Genomic DNA, 6,000 nt, shown 5'->3' with positions numbered 1-6,000 from the left:
AAAAATATTTTCCATCATTTTCTACAACATTTTCCCATCTTTCTGCGAAGATGACGACACGGTAGTATCGAAAGAATGAGATGGGCTTTGCGTGGATCCAAGCATCGATCCATTTTCACATTTCTTCAGGATTCATTTGCTTGAAGAAAAAGGTTCAAACTTCGAGCAAAAGGTTTCTTTAAGATAATGAATACTTTCTCCCATATTCTAAAAGATTTCAACTGTCTAGGCAAGGCAAAAGAGAAAAGGTTTGATAATTTGAAAAATTCTCAAGCACTTTCTCCCCTTAGGAATGCAAACAATAAAAGTTTTTATTTACCATTAAGTGTATACGATAGCGTGGTCTCTTAACGTGCGTTAAGATTTTGTAGACGGATTGGAAGATTTGGAGTTTGGTAAAACTAAATCTTTTCATATAAAAATCTCGCAATGAATTTTAATGTCGCGAGTTTTCAAACCGTATAGAAATTTTATTCTTAGAAAGCGACCTTCTTTTTTTTTTTTACTTGAGAGAAGAATATGGAAGAATATGAATTGTGATCTGATTGGGTTTTTTTCAAAATGAAAAGAAAAAAAAAAAAAAATCAGTAAAAATTGAAAAATTTAAATAGAAAGTTAAATGAAATAACATCATGAATTAATTATATATTCTGTAGGCTTTTTTTTTTTTTTCTTTTTTGTATCTTTTCTTTGTAATCCACTGTCAATGTTATACAGTTATTTTAACAACGCTGAATCCAACTTGCGTTTTCAAGCATACACACATGAATTACACACAATTTTGCGCATGTAAATTAACTTGATTTCAATCTCTAAAGAACTGGACGATACAGAAATCAATTTTAAACAGAGCACAAAAAAAAAAAAAAAAAAAAAAAAAAAAAAAAAAAGAAGAAGAAAACGAATTAAAAATTCAACGCATTTCGATATGTCTGACTGCTTCTGTAGTTTACATAGCAAGGCTACATATTTACAACACGGCATAGTCACCCACAGTGACCCGTACGCTCACACACGCGTACGCATATTTACACACACATATATATATATATATATATATATATATATACACACATATACACATGCATATACAAAAACACACAGGCATAAGTAACCAAACCGAACCGTTTCATTGGCAACTGGTTGTCAGTTATTCATGAAATGCATTCGACCGCAAGATGTCGTTATCGACTAGTGTTACTTTGGTTTTTGACTTATGCACATATGCAACATATATGTACTTGTATGTTGTGTATACTATGAATATGAGAGTGTAGGTGTGTGATATTTCCCACTTACTCTATTGATGTTATATCTGCCACAAAATTTACAAGCACACGTACAATATACATCATAAATGTTTACTTGAAGGTAAGCACCTTCGAAACCTTTTATCGTGAACGAAAAACAAAGTGAAATAAGTTTCCTTTTTTTTTTTGCTTTAGCTTTGCCAGATTACATTGTGAGCTTATTTTCTCAGTAGCTTATGGTTAAAGACAATGCTGCATGCATACAGTAAAAGACAAAAGGTTACGAATTATATGCAAAAGCAAAATCCTGAAACGTTATCTTGAATACAGGAATTTAAAGGCGACTTTTACTTCTTTGAATCTTAACGTAGGTAAACTCAGTTGTTCATTTTAATGGCTTTAGTAAACGCTAGCACATCAGTCGGCCAACTTACCATCCATAACATCTTATTTACAATAAAACAATATGTTCAGTTGCTATGCAAGTGCATACATAGATGATATACTGGGTGATCGTCAGGCAAATTTATTACTTCTCATGAAAAATTACTTATAGTGAGTTAATTTCAAATGCAGCGCTAGCGCTCTTAATCCTACATTGTTCAGATATTAAATGTGAAATTGATGAACTAAATAGACTCTTCTCGAAAGGACAACACAATTGCACTCAATTTATTTCCGTTTGAGTTCGGTGCGCCTGTGTCCAAAATCGCTCTTTAAAATTCCCCTTTAACGAATGTACAATAGGTTTTGATGGCGTATTATTTGATTATCAAAAATTTCTCATTAATAATGATTTAATTAGTTGAAATCAATGCTAGTCTTGCTAAATATGAATAGTGAAACTTGAACGCAAGTAGAAAGAACGAACACATCCTGTATTGCAGCATACATTGTGTAATTGTTCATTTGGATGTGCGTTCTTTCATTTTAATTTATTTTTGTATCGTAATATTAAGCTTTGTTTTCAATTCACTCATTCTTTCTTGCATTTTCTTTTCACAGCACTTTCCTTTCGCTTAATCAATGGCATCTATAATTAATAAATTAAATAAACAATGTCGCACTACAACAACAAAACTCAGACAACAAATGGACCATGAAAAAGTAGACTTTAAGCTGTAATTGTTATTGAATTGTTACACACAAGCTGGCATAATAATATTCACTGTCACAGCATTTACTAGCTAACTAATAGAAATATATATGTAATTATAAACCATTATTTGCCGTACAATGATGCCGTATACAAGCGTATGAAGACTTCATGGGCGGTGTAAGTTTTAATCTTTTACTTAACGCTTTTAACGTATATTTCATATATTTTTTTCTTCTTCTTGTTCTTCTTTTTCTTCTTTACTCTCTTTTCTTTGTTCTTTTTTTTTATTACTACTTTTAATGGTTGATGTTTATTTAATAAAGAAGAAAAAAGTTTTTTTTTTTTTTTTTTTTTTTTGCGTCACTCGCTTAATATATTAGCAGCAGTAGAATCAACAATGATTACATTGAATTTTTCACATCCTACGCAGCATGCAATGATGTTTACATGAACACGATAGAAATACCGAACAAATAAATTGAAATAAATCAAAATAAATGGTTACAAAGTATGAGAACAACAATTAGTTGTCAATTAATATAAATTAACACAAAATTTATTCAATTTACTTGTGGCCTTGTAAGTGCGCCTGGGGACTGGTTATTATTCATAGAGTTCATGCTAAAGGATGCAATGCGTGCGTGCCGACTTTGCCATCATCTATTATATACAGTAAGGTACAAAAAAATGTATCTTAAATGCGTAATTAAATTTTATAGCTTGTACACTTCGCAGCAGTGTTTTGTTTTTGTCGGGATTACGCTTAAGCGAACACTAAATATCACATATTGATGAAGCTCTTCTAGCACTAAGCATAGCATTTGAAATCTTTCGGTTACTGCGTATCTGAGGCTAAATCGTCCGAAATCACACCTCGTAATAAAGGGCGTGGATGACGTCAAGAAGAAATAGCCCTTTTTTGCAATTTCGATCGGGCGATTATATCAACATACTTTCATGGTTATTGAATCAAATTTTTATGACTTATTGATATTAGAGTCTCGTCTCCGAGTTCATGGTTTAAAGAAAACAATTGTACATAATTGATGGATAGTTCGCAACTGTTACGATATTTCTTTCTTCCGAACTATGTACTTGGAGAGAGAGAGAGAGAGAGAGAGAGGGAGAGAGGGAGAGCCTCCTTTTAAAAGCGAACCTTTAGGGAATTAGTGCAAGCAAAACAAAAAAAAAAAAAAACAGCAAAAATTAACAAATAATTCTGGGCAGGTTTTCGTGAAAAGGATATCAATGCGTATTCTAAAAAATATCTTCCGCATTATAAAAACTCAATTTCACAATAAATAATCTCTTTCAAATATTCATTATGAAGTTCCATCGTAAATAACATTTTCCACCTTATCTATACTAAGAAGCATTGCAGCGAATTGCTCGCAATAAAAAAGTTTTCGATACACACGAACCGTAATAAAACTTACATATTTTTTTCACAACAGTGTATCGTTCAATGCTATTTGGTTTCGTTTACACGTTTGTAACGATCACGTTCATGTCTCCCACTAGTTTCTTTTAATGCCATTTCTTTTCATTTTCAAAGCTTCCTTTTGTACACGGACTGGCATTAAAAGAACACCATGCTATACAAACACCATTAATATCAATTATTTGCAAACAAACTCTTGAATATTTGCAAATTTTAAAACATTTCTTTTTATTTATTTAATGCAAGTTAGGAGAAAAAAACTTTTTTTTTTTTTTTTTTTTTTTGTTTAATTTTCACTATAAAATTCGAAACATAAAGCTAAAGTGCCTACTTTAATTACCATGTAAAAAACGTAATAAAAAAAAGACATTCAATAACTCTCCGGCTTGTTTCATTTGTGGATAGTACCAACCTTCAAACGATACGTGTCAAAATTTCATGTAAATCTCATAACAAGCTACACTTGTTTCAGTGACACGGCTTTTGTAATTTTCACATCAAGTGTGCCTGGGGCACATAAGAAGGTCGTAATGCTGCCGAAGACAGGGAGACGGGGAAGATTTTTTTAGGGCAATCACGTTTCGGTATCGAGAACAATCGATGATTATTGTCCTCATATCGATATCTGCTCCGAGGATGTAGACGATGTCTCCTTAATGAAAGAGTAAAAGCAAAGAAACATTGGGTTGTGTTTGACACATCACCCAATAACACTTCGATCTGGCGCTTGGCATTCTTGTTCTTTTTGGGTCGTCGTCATGGTCGGCCCGTGATCTTATATTATTGCTTAGTGAACGTCACGGGAATATTATTATTGCCCACTTCCAATTCTGTTCCTTTTCACGCTCGTTCAATGTGCTACAATGCAGCACTGAACAAAGTCAAAATCTTTTATTCATCTATATAAATTCTCGATTTGAAGTGAGAAAAATCATTTTCATGTATTTTGTATAAATTTTGTAAGATATGATTTTTATTTTGGGGGCATTTGTTATAAAAGCAACCCTCTAGTCGTATTGGCAAATTCCGACGAATTGGTCTCTCGTCGATCTGTTACCTTGAGTGGCTCTTGAATTCTATCTACATAGTGGGCAATATCGGCGACAAGTAGTCCAAGTTCGATATTCGAAAGAATTTCATAGGATAGTTGGAAGATGTATCGGACTTTATCAAATGGAACTATGCTTCTCTTATTTTACCTCGCACTTACCTCGCTACCAGAACACCGGTACTGCATAAGTGGGGCGGTTTTCTGCTCTTTTCAATTGTTCAATTGTTTTTTTTTTTTTTTTTTTTAATTTCTCTTTTTTTTTTTATTTAATTTATTAAAATTTTCTTGTGTTTAATATACATACATATACGCATACATACATATATATATATTTATAGTATTATTAAACGTAATATCTAACCAAAAAATAATTATTATGTGTTCTAACTTACAACGTTACTGCCATAAATGCATGATAAAATATGCCATAGAATGCCCAATCAAATCATAAAAATTAACATCAAGTTTTAAAAGAATGCACATTTCTACGCTTTCTATGCTTCAAAAAAAAAAAAAAAAAAAAAAAAAAAAAAAAAAAGAAACCCATGCACAGCTACAAAGACTTATCAGATTGTTTTAAAATATTTCGAAAATATGTATAAATTTTTCTAGGGAAAAAAAATATGGGTAGGGGGCCCCCCTAGGGGGGGGGGGGGGGTGAATCTTACATATCCATCAGTTTACTAATTGCAACAATTTGCGTTCACTTCTATTCATTTCAAAAGTTGTGTTAAACACTTACAATAACTTTTTTAAAACAATGGTAAGGTTTCTCCAAACGGGTTGGCGTATGGATCATATTCGTCTTGAAAGTCGATACGAAACGAGTGTGAAACAAGAGTGCCGGTTTACCGCTTCAAGATTGATTATTATGAAAGTTTAAATAATAGAAGAACTTAACAGACGGACAAATTGCTGATCAGACAAATCATATATATAGAACTTCGTATATGATAGGTTATTTCTTTCATACAAGTCCGATAGTAAGTAATCCAGCACAATACCTGTCTGCGATGAGGGGTGTAAAACAAAGTAGAAGAGAAAGATTGAAAAGAAAAAAAACGGAAATCAATGAGTTTACCAAAAGTTACGACTTTCTTATTTTTTTTTTTTTTTTTTTTTTTTGGTTTTGCTTTCGTTAGTTGGGCAGGTTGATTGT

The sequence above is a fragment of the Glossina fuscipes genome, unplaced genomic scaffold (assembly GCF_014805625.2).
Source record: "Glossina fuscipes isolate IAEA_lab_2018 unplaced genomic scaffold, Yale_Gfus_2 0, whole genome shotgun sequence".
Classification (NCBI taxonomy): Eukaryota; Metazoa; Arthropoda; class Insecta; order Diptera; family Glossinidae; genus Glossina; species Glossina fuscipes.
This window is presented reverse-complemented; position numbering follows the sequence as displayed.